The sequence below is a fragment of the Scyliorhinus canicula genome, chromosome 11 (genome assembly GCF_902713615.1).
Source record: "Scyliorhinus canicula chromosome 11, sScyCan1.1, whole genome shotgun sequence".
Classification (NCBI taxonomy): domain Eukaryota; kingdom Metazoa; phylum Chordata; class Chondrichthyes; order Carcharhiniformes; family Scyliorhinidae; genus Scyliorhinus; species Scyliorhinus canicula.
The window spans coordinates 117,093,680-117,112,040 of record NC_052156.1 but is presented as its reverse complement, the minus strand read 5'-3'; the positions used below and the strand labels follow the sequence as shown (position 1 = coordinate 117,112,040).

General features: G+C 46.3%; 1 protein-coding gene across 5 annotated transcripts in view; it reads left to right on the top strand.

Annotated features, from left to right (window-relative positions):
• Nucleotides 1-18,361, top strand: part of bpgm (2,3-bisphosphoglycerate mutase) — a 56,369-nt gene that overhangs the window by 33,917 nt on the left and 4,091 nt on the right. The window lies entirely within an intron of this gene.

The window sequence follows — 18,361 nt, the reverse complement described above, 5'->3', positions numbered from 1 at the left end:
CCCTGCCAAACACATCATTCAAACCACTTAGTGCACAGAAATTCTGCTCTGAAAATGTGTCTGTCCTTCTGGAGATACATATGCCGGTTTTCAGTCAGAGCCTGACACTCTGGCAAATATTAGGAAAATTCCACCCCATGTGTAATTTTCATCCTTTGTTCGATCAGTCTGACCTGTTCTACCATAGACCATTTATGTTTCCAAAGTTTGTGCAGCTAAATCAGTGTTGCATCAGTTGATCTTGTTTTGTGTTTTTGCATGTGTACAATGAAGCAATAAACTGCGAAAGCAAGGAATAGTTACTGCTGGTCAATTGCTACAAGTGCAAAGAGCTTTTGGTGAGACCACATCTGGAGTATTGTGTGCAGTTTTGGTCCGATGTACTTGCATTTGAGGCAGTCCCATAAAGGTTCACAATATCGGTCCCTGTGATGAGGGGGTTGCCCTATGATAATAGGGTGAGTAAATAGTGTCCATATTCATAGAATGATAGAATCCCTACAGTGCAGAAGAAGGCCATTCGGCCCATTGAGTCTGCACCGACCCTCTGGGACCCTAGGCACACTCCCCCTCCCTATCCTTGTAACCCCACCTAAAATGCACATCTTGGGACACTAAGGGTCAATTTACTTGGCCAATCCACCTAACCTGCACACCTTTGGACTGTGGTAGGAAACCAGAGCACCCGGAGGAAACCCACACAGATACTGAGAGAACATGCAAACTCCTCACAGGCAGTGACCCAAGGGCAGAATCAAACCCGGGTGCCTGGCACAAGGGCAGCAGTGCTAACAACTGTGCCACCTGTCTGGATTTTAGAAGAACGAGAGGTGATCTCATTGAAATGTACAAGATTTTGAAGGGGTTTGATAGGGTAGACCACGAGACATTGTTTCTGTTGGTTGGGAAATCTAAAACACAGGGGGAACTGTCTTGGGATAAAGAACCAATGATTTGGGACCAAAATGAGGCCACATTACTTCACTCACAAGGGTTGTGAATCTTTGGAATTCTGTACCCCAGTGGATTGTGGATGTGCCATCACAAATTACATTTAAGATTGGGATAGACAGAGGTTTTGCCTCTCGGGGAACTGAAGAATTGGGGAGTGGGCGGGCAAATGGAATTGAAGCCCAAGATGAGCCATGATCGTATTGAATGATGGAGCAAGTTTGTTGGCCCCTGTGGTCTATCCCTTCTCCTGTATATTGTGTTCATCTGGTTCTGAAGCAAGAGATGTTCATTAATTCAGTGTAAACAAGTTGACTAACAGAATGCAGTTTGCAGTATTTAAGCTTAGTTTATGTTATAAAATCTAGAATTCAAATATTTAGTCTAGGATTAAAATATCATTAGTTCTGTTTGTCTTTTGTACAGCCAGTAAGGAAATACGGATGTGCCAACTATTTGAAAAGATTGCTTCAACTTTTTCCCCCTGTATTTTGTATGTGAAATATTGTTATGTACTTAAGTATTTTAATTGAGCACAAAGTTAGGGAGGAATATCTCACTAACCTGAGCTGTAGAGTTGGATCTTTATATGTCGGGAGAACTGGAGGTGACTCTTCACCAAAGCTGTGGAAAGGCAGTATCACATTACTGCCACCAGAGGCTGATAGAGTATTTCCATAGCCTGCAAACTCTCCCAGCAGTCAAGGTAATTGAACTGGTCATCATAGAGCTGGGGCTGGATTCTCCGCCGTCAGGATGCTCCCTTTTGCCGGCAGCCCGGGGGTTCCCCGACGGCGTGGGGCTGCCCCACAATGTGAAACCCCATTGACCAGCCAGCGTAATGGAGCATCCCGCCGGCAGGGTGAAACAGAAATGTGGTGCGGCAGGGCGGAGAATCCATCCCCTGGACTTACTTTTTGCTATGAACCACCAGTCTTATGACTTATGGATGAAGTCACGGTCACTAAAATCAGGAGGCGAAAATTACATGAACCCATACCTTGAAGGCTTATGGAGGATAGGGAGGGTCAAGGCCATGGAGTGATGTGAAAACAAGGTTGACAATTTAAAAATTGAACTGCTGCTTCACCGTTGGCCAGAGTAGGTCAGTGAGCAAGTGGTGATGGGTGAAGCGGATGTGGTGCGAGTTAGGACATGAGCAGTCGAGTTTACCTCAGATATTCCAGGAGTTGAATGTGAGTAGCTCACCAGTACAGGGGCAGTTAAGTCAAAGGTAGCAAAGGAATTGCTGATAGTTTCAGAAGCTGATACAGGTCACAGTAGGGTGATGGTGTGCAGGTGGAAATAGGCAATCTTAGTCACGCATATGTAGTTGGGAGTTCATCACTGGGCCAGAGATGACACTGAGGTTGTGAACAGTCAAGGCTCAGCCTCCTAAATTGCCAGGCAGCAGTGAGTAGGGAGTGGAATTAGTACTGGGGACACGATCAATGACTTTGGTCTTGTCAGTATTTAAATGAAGGAAATTTCTGTTCATCCAGTACTGGATATTAAGCCTGGATGGTATGTGACTCGGAGGGAAACCTTCAGGTGATGGTGTTCGCACACACTTGCTACCTTGGTCTTTCTCGGTCAACTCCCTGATGTCCTCAGCTTGTTTTAGAAAATATAATGAGGGAAAAAAATTAACGGATTTTGGAAAGATTTGAGTTAGTTAAAGCAAGTCAACAAAGGCAGATCACGTTCGATAAAGTAACGGAACAGAGACAGGTTTAACGGTAATGCAATGGATGTTGTCTATCTGGACTTTAAGAAAGCATTTGACAAAGTACCATATAAAAGGCTGATTTAAATTGAAACTCGTGTAATAGGGGCGTCAGTCTCAGCTTGTACTAAAACATTGGCTTCAGGACAGAAGGCAGCGAGTTGTGGTAAATGGGTATCTCTCAGGCTGGAGGTTATTTCTCAGGCTGGAGGATATTTAGGAGTGATGTTTGCCAAGAGTTAGTGCTAGGGCCACTGTTTTTTAAATAGATATAAATGACTTGGTGCTGTAATACAAAGTAACATGTCACAATTTACCTATCAAACTAAACTTGGAAGTTTGACAAACAGTGAAAGTGATACCAGTCGACCAGTGGACAGATTAGCCAGGATGGACAAACGATGATATAAGGAATTTAATACAGAGAAGTGTGAGGTAACGCATTTTGAGAGAAGAAATAGGGAGATGTGGTTTATACCATATGTGGTATGTGAGATGTGGTTTATACCACATGTGGCCCACACGATCCAGGCAGTGTCAAAGAGGTCACATCCAACATTGACTGTGATTTAAACTGTCCACTTGCCATTTTATGCTGAAGCCCTTGCACCTTCCAATGCCAGCTCCAGCAGAAATGTAGGGAAGAACAGAGTCAAGTGGCAAACTGCCAAGTGTAATTTCAGCGCAATCATGCCCCCTTTTCTCATCATGAATTAAAGATATGTCCCTTAAATTATGACTTTAGTGCATTGACTTACATTAGTTTAAATGAAGCTGTCAACCTTCAAAACTGCATAATGTCATCCCAGTGACAGTGCTAACCCCCATCCCCGGGCATTGTTCAGCCCCCTGACAGATTTGCCCACCCTCCCCCAACAATATTCACCTCGTCAACCATGTTCATCCCATTTTCTCATCCCTAATAGTATTCAACCCCTGACAGTGTTCACCTCTCACCCCCCCGCAACTGTGTTCACCCCTCTCTCTCAACCCTGACCGTGTTCACCCCCACTCTCAACCCCCGATAATGTTCACTCCCCTCTCCCAACCCCCAACAGTGTTCATCCATCTCTCTGACCCCCGATGGTGCTCACCCCTTCTCTCTTAGCCCTGACAGTGCTCACCCCTTCTCTCTGACCCCACTAGTGGTGCTCACCCCTTCTCAATTACCCCACTAGTGGTGCTCAGCCCCTCTCTCTGACAACCGACGGTGCTCATCCCTTCTCTCTTAGCCCTGACAGTGCTCACCCCTTCTCTCTGACCCCACTAGTGGTGCTCACCCCTTCTCAATGACCCCACTAGTGGTGCTCAGCCCCTCTCTCTGACCCCCGACGGTGCTCATCCCTTCTCTCTTAGCCCTGACAGTGCTCACCCCTTCTCTCTGACCTCACTAGTGATGCTCACCCCCTCTCTCTGACTCCATTAGCGATGCTCACCCCCTCTCTCTGCCTCCAATAATGATGCTCACTCCCCTCTCTGACCCCACTAGCGGTGCTCACCACCCCGACCCCACGAATGTGCTCACGCCCCTTCTCTGACCCCACGACTGGTACTCACAGCCCTTCTCTGACTCAATGAACAGTGCTCATGTCCCTTCTCTGACTCCACTAACGGTGCTTACCCCCTCTCTCTGACCCCAATTTCGGAGCTCACCACCGCTCCCTCCCTCATCCGATCACCCAATGAAAATGCTCAACAAACTCCCTACTCTCTGAAATGCTGACTCTTCTGTTATTGGGCAGACATGAACCAGGGATTCTGGTAGCTAAGTCAGGAATGATGTATAGGAGGGGGGCAACACTGTCTGGTGGGGGGAAGGGGGCATTACCTGGTTGAGGATGAACATTATTGGTAGTAGGGGGAGTTTGAACATTGCCGTGAGAGGGTTGAACATTACTGGGGCACTGGAGTGTTTTGACACTCCAGCTGATTTATTTAGAGTTTCGCTGGTTGCATACCTGTGATGAAAAACCCTAAGTAAATCTGTGTAAAAAAAACAAAGGTGACTATACCGCAAACAGCTCAAGTGCCCATGTTCTGGCCACCTGACTCCACTGATATTGGAATAACGGAGCCAGCCTGGCAGATTCAAACAAGCAATCGGTACTTGCGATGTAAGGACTTCAAATCCTCAGGATCCCAATGCACATCAGTGTCCCAAGTGAGTCAAAGACCTCTCCCCATACTGGGGGATTTAGGCCATTGTGACATTGGCAAAGTATATGGGATTTTGAGCCTCCTAATGAGAGATATTGAGTACAAAAGCAGAGAAACTAGACTGAATCTTTCGAAAGCACAGGTTAGGACACATTTAGAGTATGCCCAGTGCCAATCACCACACTTTAGAAAGGTTTTGAAGATCCTTGAGAGAGTGAGGTGGTGCTTTTAGGCGTGAGGGAATTTACGAGGTTAGGTTGGAGAAAAGGAGATTGAGGGGTGATTTGACAAGAGCTGTACGGCATTATGACAGGTTTGGATAAGGTAGACAAAGAAAAGCACTGAGGGAATGATGCTCATCATAAGAAATGTCCCTTTAATATTTAATTGTGCACAGGCAGTTTCCTCACGGTGTGGTCCCTTTAATTTTGTTTGCGCGGTCACGCAAATGCAATATTTATATAGACTGAGGCCTGCTTAGTATTCGCAACCATGTATCTGCACAGCCTCGTGGGAGCATTGGCCACCTGATGGGCGAGACTTTAAACTGAGGATCTGTCTATCATCTCAAGTGAATGTAAAAGATCCCATGATCTATTTGAAGAGACCAAACTTTATTTCTCGATCTACATCATTAAATTGGATTGTCTGTTTTTTTAAATTGTAGTTCATAAGACTTTGCCATGTGAAAATTGGTTGCTGTGTTTTCCCTCATCAGAATAGTGATTGCATCATTACCAGTGCTATATTCGCTCTAACTGCACCTCTATTCGATATCAACTCAAAAAGTGACTTGAAACGGCATTTGTGATGCTTGAATATTGCTACCATTGATCGAACAATGTAGCAGTGCAAACAATGAGTGAGCCTCCATTTTATTGGGAACTTTCACTTTCATTTGGGGATAGCAACAATGTTGCCTGTTGGTGCTCATTGTACAGAGTAGGAGACTATTTGTTCCGTCATGTCTGGGCAGCAGGGTAGCATGGTGGTTAGCATAAATGCTTCACAGCTCCAGGGTCCCAGGTTCGATTCCCGGCTGGGTCACTGTCTGTCTGTGCGGAGTCTGCACGTCCTCCCCGTGTGTGCGTGGGTTTCCTCCGGGTGCTCCGGTTTCCTCCCACAGTCCAAAGATGTGCAGGTTAGGTGGATTGGCCATGATAAATTGCCCGTAGTGTCCTAAAAAAAAAGTCAGGTGGGGGGGGGGGGGTTGTTGGGTTACGGGTATAGGGTGGATACGTGGGTTTGAGTAGGGTGATCATTGCTCGGCACAACATCGAGGGCCGAAGGGCCTGTTCTGTGCTGTAGTGTTCTTAAAAAAAAATGTCTCCACTTAAGAGACAGGGTAAAGTATAGCCGTGGTCAGGGCCGGTGCTAGGAATTGCGGGCCCAATTAGAAAAGTGATGGCGGGGCCCCTACTCTACAAAAGTAAAAATTTATGTATGTTTATATTTCGTGTAGTATGCTCATCTTTAACCAAAAAAAAACATTAAATGCTTGATATACTAAAATTTTGAAACTTACTTACCCGGGCGGAAGTATTTGGCGACGCAGGGCTGAAGGATTTGTCGACGGTAATGCAGTGCGTTCCCCAAAAGTAAAAACTACCCTGTAGTTCCTCTTAGAATTCAGAAAAGGCTTCAAACGGTAACTCTGTCGCCGCTGGCGCGGGGCCCCCTTAAGGTGCGGGGCCCAATTTGATGAAATTGGTCAAATAGGCTTAAAACCGGCCCTGGCTGTGGTAGGCAAGCTTTGATCATTTTAACTGTTAAATAGGGCATCTTACCTGTAGTTTAGAGTAAAGGTTACCTATTGAAAGTGTGTTTAGACAATGCTGCATTTAATTTGTTTGTTCAGTAACAGTCTTAAAACTTTACATTTCATTATGTTACCATTTCAGTCATTCACTGGAAGTTCAAATTTCTTTTTGTAAAGTTATCGGTTTCTACAGGGATCATAACAGCTTTCGTGGTCATTTTGCATGTGGATGCATGTGATGTAAATTTATTGTTCACTTGTGAGGTTGCAGGTTAATTACGGTAGCAACTGGTGCTGCAGTAGTGGGACCACAATTGGTCTCACAACTGGGGTAAAAGCATCAACATAAGCTCGCTTTCTAGCATCAACCAATGGAACCAAATGAAGGAGCCAAAATATCAGTGGGTTTCAGTTCCTGTTCACAGAATCACAGAATAATACAGTGCAGAAGAGGGCCTTTGGCATATCAAGTTTGCACAGTTACATGAAAAACACCTGACCACCCACCTAATCCCATTTGCCAGCACTTGGCCCATAGCTGTGAATGTTATGACGTGCCAAGTGTTTATCCAGGTACTTTTTAAAGGATGTGAGGCAACCCACCTCTACAACGCTCCAAGGCAGTGCATTCCCGACTGTTTCATTGACTTGTGTTAGAAAACATGCTTATGTTGATACTTTTACCCCAATTATGTGATCTTTTGCTGTGACTGTAAACAGACTGTGCCTGAGGAATGGGCTTTGTGATGCCAACACTTGTGCAGTCTTACTCCATCTTTGGAGCAGATGGAATCCCTGCTGGAATTCTGAAACCTGGTGGAGATGCACTCTTGGCATGGCTGCACAACCTCACATCCCTCAAATGGGAAGACCAATTTGAGTGAGCGCACATCTGCATACTGAAGTTCTATGATCGCTGTCGGAGTGATTTTGGTTTTGATTGAAGATGGTGTAGTTAAACAGTTTCCTGACTGTTTTGTAGATTATCTCCATGCCTGTGAATAATTATGATGTGGAGATGCCAGCGTTGGACTGGGGCGAGCACAGTAAGAAGTCTTACAACACCAGGTTAAAGTCCAACAGGTTTGTTTCAAACACGAGCTTTCGGAGCACGGCTCCTTCTTCAGGTGAATGAAGAAGGAGCCGTGCTCCGAAAGCTCGTGTTTGAAACAAACCTGTTGGACTTTAACCTGGTGTTGTAAGACTTCTTACTGTGAATAATTAGTTAGAGGTGAGGTGCAATATTACAGTGAGGAAAATGAAGAGGAGCATTGGTTTCAATGATACAGCCTCGTTAGACCCCAGTTTTCACAAAGATGGAGTTTGTGGTGGTTTGTGAGAATCATAGCTTGCATGACATTCTGGAGTAGGTGGAGGATGGTTACAAATTACTAAGGGCAGCCAAATTTAAGGAGGGTATTCCATAAGCACTTGCGGTAGACAAGAGTCAAAGGCTTTTGTGAGGTTGAAAGAACCATGTAAAGAGGTTGGTGCTATTCCTTGTAATTTTCCTTGCTGTGCAGTGAAGATATATCTGTGATGCCTCTTAATGGGTGAAAACTGAAACTGCAACTCCCAAGAGAGTTATTCAGTCACTGGGAGCAGGGAGCTAGAAGGATCCTTGTAGTGATCTTCTCTGTGTAATTATCGCAATCAGATTTGCCTCCCTTCTCGATAGTCATGATCACTGCATCCATTAGATCCCCCAGCATGCACTCCACTTTGCATTTGAGAAAGCGAGTAAGGCAGTCCAACAGCATAAAATCCCTACAGTGCAGAAAGAGGCCTTTCGGCCCATCGAATCTACACTGTCCTTCCGAAAGAGCGCTTCATCTAGGGCCACTCCCCCAACCTATCCCTGCAACCCCGCGCATTGACAATGGCCAATCCACCTAATCTGCACACCGTTGGACACTAAAGGGCAATTTAGTATAGCCAATCCACCTAACCTGCGCATCTGTGGAAAGAAACCGGAGCACCCAGTGGAAACCCAAGTAGAACAGGGAGAACGCGCAAACTTCACACAGACAGTTACCCAAAGCAAATGTCAAACCCAGGTCCCTAGCGCTGTGAGGCAGCAGCGCAAACCCACTCTGCAGTATCCTCTCCTAAGCCAACATGCCCAGTGTCAAAGTGCTGTATGGGGCATATCTTTCAAATGCCTGGCACCAGACTCCCAAAGCAATTGTTCTACTCGGAACTTGGTCATGGTACAGGTCTCACAGGAAGACAGTGGAAATACTTTAGGAATGTCCTTAAAAACATTCATAAATGGATCAAACATTCGTGCCGACTCATGGGAATCCCTGGCTTGTGACCGAGCAAAATGGAGAAGGTTTATTTGTGAAATCAGCAAACACATCGAGAGAGATTATTGGGAACACAAGGAGCTGAAGTCAAGACTCCAAAGAGAGTACACAAACGTCCAAACAGAGGGCTGGATTTTAACATGCCGAGGCCCTAAGCTCTGTCAAGTTTAAGAGACGCCATAGCAATACCAAAAAATATATTAATCTACAATGACACAAATCAGCACTTACAACTTAGAAGCAGCAATACAACCTGCACAAAACTCCAAACTTTTTTTGGGAAGCAAAGACACCGATGATGTCGGAAAATTATCAGGTATAGGTTTATTATTTTCTATGCACATAATGCTTAATGCAGACAGTGTTTCTTGCAGAATTGTTGTTCACATTTCTTTCTTGATGCTTTTCAGTCACTAAAATTACTTTTCTTCTAAGTAGTTTATTACCATTAGACTCAATAATAATAATCTGTGTTGTCACAGGTAGGCTTACATTAACATTGCAGTGAAGTTACTGTGAAAAGCCCCTAGTCGCCACATTCCGGTGCCTGTTCGGGTACACAGAGGGAGAATCAGGAATGTCCAAATTACCAAACAGCACCTCTATTGGGACTTGAGAGGAAACTAGAGCACCCAGAGGAAACCCATGCAGACACGGGGAAAACGTGCAGACTCCGCATAGACAGTGACCCAAGGAGGAAATCGAACCTGGGACCCTGGCCCTGTGAAACCACAGTGCTACCCACTGTGCTATTGTGCCACAATAGTGCTTCTACATTAAAGAAGCCAACTGAATTTTATCTTGGACGATGGGTTTGTTGCAGAAAGTTCCTTTATCTGAATAATTTTCCTTGATATAAGCTAGGAAGTGCTTTATTTCTCCAGTGAGGTTAACAGAAACACCATCAGGATAATTTTTCATCAGAAGCTCTATACCTCCACACAGCTGTTTTTCCAAGGCATTTAAATCAACCAAAAATAAAGAATTGTTTGCAATGTTTTTGTACATGATTGCTCTTTTCTTCAAGTTGGATTCAAGTGCATCCATCGTAGCAAAAAAGTATGTCACTCAAAACCTTTCTCTTAGAGAAAGCGTTTCATAATTTGATGCACCGTGACCATTGACTTTTGTTTTCAGATTCTTTTCCTTTTATTCACACACTAGTTTACATAGGCAGGTTTTCTTTTGCTTGGGGTTCAATTTCATTAAAACATTCTTGGGTTTCTTTCAAGAAGTGAGAGCGCGGAAGTCGTGAGAGAACAGCATGTAAAGCCTTGCACATGTATTAAGGGCTATCTGTGAATCCTGTAGGGTCTGGCTGGTTTTGTGGAACTGATCTAACAAATTATTCCAAACTCTGATTCCTCCATTTTCTCCTGTAGAATTCTGGTTTCTTTCCTTCTGTCACCCTTTTCACTGTCAACAGTATGAAGATGAGTAAGGGCATCAATAATTGAACCATATGCCTCTCAGCTATGGCTGAAGTAACCTTTGCATAAACTAGTGTCAGTAGATATTTTGGTACAGGGGAATCAGACCCAAAAATGATTTGATTACAGCCCAGTATTTTGCAGAGGCAAAGAGGAATGTGTGCATTTATTGCACAACAGCAAAATAATTTACTGTGTCTAGACAGTAATCAACTACAGAACAGCCAACAAAACTCACAAACTCAGTGACTGTCCAATACATGTATAGAACACTTAGTTTTCTCTAGGCGTTTCTGTTGCATGCTAATATACCTTTCTGTCATGTTGGCTGCATTGTCATATGACTGTCCTTTGCACTTTTTCAAGCCAACTTTGCAGACTTTGCTTAGATGTACTTTCACCACTATGGGTTTCTAATTGAGGGAAAGTTAGAAAACGTACAATGGGAAAGCCATCATCGGGAGACACATCTTACAATAACAGTTAGCTGATCAACAGATGAAAGAGCCGGTGTAAAGTCAACAGACAAATTGAAGTATCCTGCTTTTTTCAAATCATTCAAAATAAATCATCTTACTTTTTCAGCCATAAGCTGGATGAGTTCATCACCTATTGTTTTAGACAAGTGTGAAAGCTTCCCAGACTGGTCTTCCATAATGTTTTGTATGGATGACGAGAAATGGATCAAACATAGCAATGAGTTCTATCAAGCCAAGAAAGATCTCACTGTATGCCGAGCCAAACTTTTCATTGCCTCCCTTAAAAGCTAGTCCATGTTATGCTAATTTGCACACAACTACAATGATATGTTCAAGTACATGCCTCCAGTAATCTTGCTCCTTTTTTAGCTGTTCCTTTAGGTGTGAATGCAAGGTTAACCCACATTGCCTTGTCAGGGGCGAAATTCTCCGAAGACCTACGTGACACCCATTTCCGGCGGGAAAAAGCGGCGCCGGTGACTCCGGCGTCGCGGCCTGCTTTTAAGCCCGTTAAGATCTCCGTTCCCGAAAGGGCCAGCAGCGGAGTGACGCTGTACGCGTCAGTTTCACCCGCTGCGGAAGTGGCGCGTCGGTTGATGTCGGGCGACATCATCAACGTCGCCCGGCGTTTTGGGGGGGGGGAGGGGAGTACAGGCGTTTGGTGGGGGGGGGGGAGTACCGACGTTAGGGGGGGGGAGAGTACCGGCGTTTGTAGGGGGGGGGGGAGGAGAGTACTGGTGTTTGTGTGGGGGGAGGGGGAGGGGGAGAGTACCGGCGTTTGTGTGGGGGGAGAGTACTGGTGTTTGTGTGGGGGGGGGAGAGGAGGAGAGTACCGGCGTTTGTGGGGGGGGGGGGGAGTACCGGAGTTTGTGGGGGGGGGAAGAGTACCGGCGTTTGGGGGGGTAGGGGGGGTGGGGGGTAGGGGTAGGTGGGTAGGGGTGGGGGTGTGGTGGGGGTAGGGGTAGAGGTAGGGGGGTAGGGGTTGGGGTAGGGGGCAGCGGGGTGGGGGGGGTAGGGGTGGGGGTGGGGGGTAGAGGTAGGGGGTTGAGGTAGGGGGCAGCGGCGTGCAGAGGGGGGGGGGGGCGACGGTGCATTGGCCCCGGGCATCCATTGGATGGGGGCATCAGCAGATCTTCCTCAAGGCTCCCCTTCCTCCCAACTGCCTTGTCTTTGTTTGCTTATTTCCTGCTTATTTCCTCAGACTCTTCAAAAGGTTGTTTTTCCCCAGGATTAGAAAAGGTGCCTTGATAATTCACAGCACAGAACTCTTTCTGCGCTGTGAATTATAAAGGCAGAACCCAGAAACGTTGCCAAAAGTTTTTCCCTCTCTCTCCGCGCGTTTTTCCTGTTGTTGCGAAACTGACCTGAAATCGCAGAGGCTGAAGCTGAAATAGACAAATCCAGACACATCTCCCACCCCGGGATCCCAGCATTTCCCTCTGCATTCTAACCAGGCAATATTCCTGGGTTTAGGCAGATTGCAATATACTCACCAAAGCCCTGCTCTCAGCCAGAGGACGGACGGGACTCCCTCTCTCTGTCTCTCTCTCTCTGTCTGTCCCCACAATCTCCCTCTCTCTCTCTCTCTCTCTCTCTCTCTCTCTCTCAAACAAAGACAAGGCAGCTGGGAGGAAGGGGAGCCTTGAGGAAGATCTGCTGATGCCCCCATCCAATGGCTGCCCGGGGCCAACGCACCGTCGCCCCCCCCCTCTGCACGCCGCTGCCCCCTACCCCAACCCCCTACCCCCTACCTCTACCCCTACCCCTACCCCCCACCCCCTACCTCTACCCCTACCCCTACCCCCCACCCCACCCCTCTCCCCCACCCCACCCCTCTCCAACGCCGCTACCCCCCCGCCCCCACAAACGCCGGTACTCTTCCCCCCCCCCACAAACGCCGGTACTCTTCCCCCCCCCCACAAACGCCGGTACTCTTCCCCCCCCCCCCCGCCCCCACAAACGCCGGTACTCTTTTCCCCCCCCCGCCCCCACAAACGCCGGTACTCTTTCCCCCCCCCCCCAAACGCCGGTACTCTCCTCCTCCCCCCCCACACAAACGCCGGTACTCTTCCCCCCCCCCCCCCAAACGCCGGTACTCTTTCCCCCCCCCCCCCACAAACGCCGGTACTCTTTCCCCCCCCCCCCCCCCACAAACGCCGGTACTCTCCTCCTCCCCCCCCCCCCCACAAACGCCGGTACTCTCCCCCCCCCCACAAACGTCGGTACTCTCCTCCCCACGCCGCACTCGATGTAGGTAACTGAACGGCGTCAACCATCATCAATGGTTGACGCCGTTATAAACCTACTGTGATTTTCGCCGACGTGACTCGTGGCCACGTCGGCGGGACTTCGGCCCATCCGGGCCGGAGAATTATTCAATGTAAAAATTAAATGACATCCCGCCGGCGCCAGCTGTTCTCGGAGGCTGCCGGCGGGATTTGAACTACGCTGTTTAATGGCGGTTCGGTAAATTAAAAACATGGCGGGAGCGGGAGTAACGCCGCCGCCGGCCGATTCTCCGACCCTGCGTGGGGTCGGAGAATTTCGCCCCAGATATGTAAGCAAAGCTTTTCTATGAGCCTCAGTGCTCATGATATTGAATTCCAACAGGTCAGTCATTAAACCCATCACAAGCTAGTTCTGTCGATAATGTTGAGTAGTGTTCGCCGAGAAAGCAGTAAACACAATCTGTTGTTGAAGAGTTTACCGGCCGCTCTTGAATGTATTTTTCCCCATTAACTTTTGTTGGATGAGCTAGACCCTTGAACAGTGTCAAATTTGGTTTTCAAATGACTGCTTCAATTTCTCAAATGGACCGTTCCATTGTTGACACTGGGACCTTTCTGTGTCCAGAATGAAATATCATCCTCAGTCAAGACACCCCAGAGACCAAGATCATTGGACTTTGTGTATCTGTTTCCTTCAGCTGGGATTTCAGGCTCTGTAACATTCTCATGTGTAGTTGTCACATTCACATCTGTATCGTCTATCTTGGTAGGAGAGATGGATACTTCTGGTTGCTGACACTCGAGTATGGAGGCCTTTTTTTACAGTGCAATAACTGTCAACTTTCAGTAATTGTTTTCAGTAATTGTTTTACCTGCTCTTCAAGCTGCTGCTTTGTTCTCTTCTGACATCTACTTTCAAAAGTTATTTTAATTTTTAAAAGGCCTCTTGTTACCATTCCAGCTGTTTTTACCTCAGGTGAAAATAGGCCTGTTAGACCCTAATTTTTATAATTTGTTTAGAAATCTGGAGAGTTGCTACTGAGCAGAGTCTGATTCCGCTGGTGAACCTTTAACAAAAAGATAAAGCATTTATTAAATGAAAAAAGATTGACTATATTACACACTTCTTCGGCGATCACTCGCTAACAAGTATGATTGTCTACCTTAGAAACTCCGTGTTGATGGTCATGGGTTGTGTGGGTTCTTGCATGGCTGATGAGTCCAACCATTGAACCGCATCTTCGATCGCACACTTAGCAGGTGGTTCTGGGAGGTGGGATCAGTCCTCCGACTCTAGATCACTGGTATTCCTTTCTCATGCTCCTTTTCCAGGTCTCCTCTTGCCGTCGGGTGTCCTCAAAGAATTGTGTCCCTTCAATCAGGAGGTTCCTCCTTCACCACAACTACACCTTTACAGTTAGGTACAGATTCGTAAGGATAACGCAAATTACAAAATCTTACACTCTTAATGTTCACAGTAAGTACACAATCCAGCAAAAGAATAGACAACACTCTGAAGCCAAGTGACGGAGGCCACCTGAAACAGAAACAGATCTCTCATCAACTCCACCTCCCACTCACTCAGACACTAGTCACAGTGTGAACCAAATAGTCTCAATGGAACTCTGTCTTTCACACACTGGTTTCCAATCTCAATGATCAAAGTGCTAGTTTTGGAATATTCTCGCAAACAATGCTGTATCTCGGATGCCTTCCACCAGGGTCCACCTGCAGGGTTTTGATCTCTCCTTCCAATCTTCCTCTCCCCTGGATCGCCACATGCATTCAAGCGTTGCCTTCCACACACTTTCTTATGTAACCATACATACCAACTATTCACCATTGTTTCACAGGCCTATAGTAAGGTGTTCCACCTTACTGCTGCCTCCTTAGGATCTCTGGCTTCTCACATGCCTATTTTGCTTTAAGTCTACTTCCTGCAGCTTTCTCACTTCAAATTTGGAGCTTTTCTCTGCTCCTCACTCTTAGTTTCACTGAACTAGATCTTTCTTTCCACATTTCTGTTCTTTTCTTAACTTAACTGTCTTCCTGGGAATTTCTCCTTTTCCTTTAGGACCTGCTCCTTGCAGTTCCCTCTCCCACTAGAGTCCTGACAACTTAAGATCCAGAACTCGCTCAACATTCACTGTTACTTTGGTCAGCATGGTAGCACAGTGGTTAGCACAGTTGCTTCACAGCTCCAGGGTCCCAGGTTTGATTCCCGCTTGGGTCACTGTCTGCATGTTCTCCCCGTGTCTGCGTGGGTTTCCTCCGGGTGCTCCGGCTTCCTCCCACAGTCTAAAGATGTGCAGGTTAGGTGGATTGGCCATGCTAAATTGCCCTTAGTGTCCAAAATTGCCCTTCGTGTTGGGTGGGGTTGCTGGATTATGGGGATGGGGTGGAGGTGTGGGCTTGAGTGGGGTGCTCTTTCCAAGAGCCGGTGCAGACTCGATGGGCCAAATGGCCTCCTTCTGCATTGTAAATTCTATGAATACACGTTGTCATTTTGTTTAAACACCATTGTACAGTTGTTTTGATGTTTGTGTTTCACAAATGTTTAGACATTCAGCCCCTTTTTGGAGACTGCAAGTGTTGACCGATTGGGTGATCCATAAAGTATTCGATTTTCGAAAGCTACTTAACTTCAGCTACACTAAAAGTGTACTGCCTATAACATTATTGCTATAATGCATTTTGCTGCATGAATTTGTATGTCATCTCTTATAGATCATATAGTCTTTCTAGCTGATATCCAGTGTGTTCCTAGACACTTGTTTCAAATGCTGTTCCATCTGTTTCTGTACCTTCATCAGTGACAATATATGTTTGCATCATCCAGAATGTTGACTCTACGCTAGCCTCAAATACCGCATTTTTCAATCAGTTTAACTCTCTCCTGCTGCAAGTGGATTTCCATAGTCAGTCAAGTGTGTTTCCTTCCCCTTTGCTGGAAATGTAAGTTCCTAGGTTTATAAACTCATACACCTACTTCCCATCATTGTTCTCATTTATCAACCTCTTTTCAGCATTCTGTACTATCCTGCAAAGTAGATAGACATATTACACTTACAGTCCTTTTCTTCTGAATTATATACTTTCTGTTTAATATTTATGAAATTAATTACTTAAATAAAAAACAACTGTATTTTTGAGAAATTGCTTCTCTCAGAGGGCCGCGAATCTGCGGAATTCACTATCCCAAAGAGGTGGATATTGGGACATTGAATAAATTTAAGGAGAAGATAGACAGATTTTTAATCAGTAATGGGTTGAAGGGTTATGGAGAATGAGCAGGAAAGTGGAGTTGAGGCGAGAGGAGATGAGCCACGATTGTGTTGAGTGGCTGAGCGGGCTCGAGGGGTTGAATTGCCGACTCCTGCTCCTAGTTCTTATGAACAGCTTAGATGTTTGGAGAGAGGTGTACATTGGTATTGCCAATATCTCGAGTACCGTTGTTATCTGTTCTAGTTCTAATGCCGATTCATCTCATTACTGGAGGTTTTAAATAATCCCTGGGTGGGGAGGGAAGTAGGCGGTGGAAACAAATTGCTATACCGTATGTGTGGCATGTTTTACAGAGCATTTAAACAAAATACTAACCCTAACCCTTCCCCTCCCCCCAACAGTTGACCAATTCTCAAAAGTGCAATATAAACAGTCGCCATCTTCGATAGAACTCCTCAATCGACCCCCTCGTAGTGCATTTGACCTTCTTGAGGTTCAAAAACTCCATCAGCCATGGCAAACAACTCAATGGTGTTGCCAACCTCCAGCCGAACAGAATCTGCCTCCATGCCACCAACGAAGCGAAGGCTAGGACGTCCGCCCCTGCCCCTGTCCTCCGTTCCGACACATCGGAAACCCCAATAATCAGCGCCACTGCACAGGGTTCCAACCCCACATTCAGGATCGGCGATCTGGTGTCAAAGAAGGATCTCTAGAGCCCCATCAGCTTGGGACACAACCAGAACATGTGTGTGTGGTGCGCGGGCTGCCTCAAACAGCACTCGCACCTATCCTCCGTCCCTTCAAAGAAGTGGCTCATCCTCGCTTTAGTGAGGTGCGCTCAAAATTTTATTTTCAACTGAATGAGGCTCACTTTCACCCTCCTCAGCGTCGCACACCTCTTGTTCCAATATCAGCCCAGCTCTCCCACCTATTTCGCCTTCACCCCTTCCACCAAACTCAACTCCTCCCCTGCTATTCTCTGGTATATACTGGAGGTGTTACCCTCCACCGATCCTGAGCAGGATAAAATCCGCTCCAACAAGGTAGATGGCTGTACCACCGGGAAAGCCGGAAAGCTACTTTGCCTAACTCTGCACCAGGAGGTACCTAAACCCGTCAGCGTCCACAAGTCCATACTTCTCCATTACCTCCTCCAAGCTGGTAAACCGCTGCTCTAAAAATAAATCCCCCACCTACTCCAACCCTCTCTCCCTCCGTGCACCAAATATGGCATTCAACTTTGCCAGCTCGAATAGGTGATTTGCACAACTGGGAGCTAGCAGTGAGGCTACCCAAACTGAAAATGTTGGCGGAGATGCCTCCAGATCTTTAACATGGCCATCACCACTGGATTTGTTGACTGCTTTGCCGGTGCCATTGGAAGTGGTGCTGTTACGAATGCCCCCAGGCTTGTCCCCCTAACTGATTCCAACTCCATCTGGACCAAAGTGACCCTGGATGCCCGCACTTCCTCTGCGTTAGCCGGCCAATAATAATATCACAAATTGGGCAATGCCAGGCTCCCTGCCTGTATCTCCCTCTAAAGCACTCCCCTCCAAATCCTCTGGGCCTTGCCCGCCGAAATAAACCCCGTGATAAGCCGGTCGATGTCTCGAAAAAAACGACTTGGGCAGAAAAACCGGGAGGCACTGGAATAAAAATAAGAATCTCGGCAAGACATTCATCTTGATCGACTGGACTCAGCTCGCCAGTGACAACGAGAGAACATCCCACCTCTGCAGGTCCTCCTTGACCTTCCCCACCAAACCCGTATAATTCAGCTTCCAAAGCTATGCTCAAATGGTTCATTTATTAATTGTGAATTATAGCAGATCATTTAATTGCTGTTTGTTATGATATTTATGTGATCGTGTTAAAGTTTTTCTTGTTGGATTAAATCTGGATTAATAGTAGAGAGTGTTTTCAAACAGCAGATCATTATTGGAGAAATTGCACTTAATTGCAGACATGAATCATGCAAAGACCAATAGAGATTTTTCAGTGCCAAATTCTTTTGAGGTGCCACTAAAAATAGGACCAGTTGGATCATTTGACTGCCTTTTTTGGTACTGTAGTTATCTAGTATACATCACA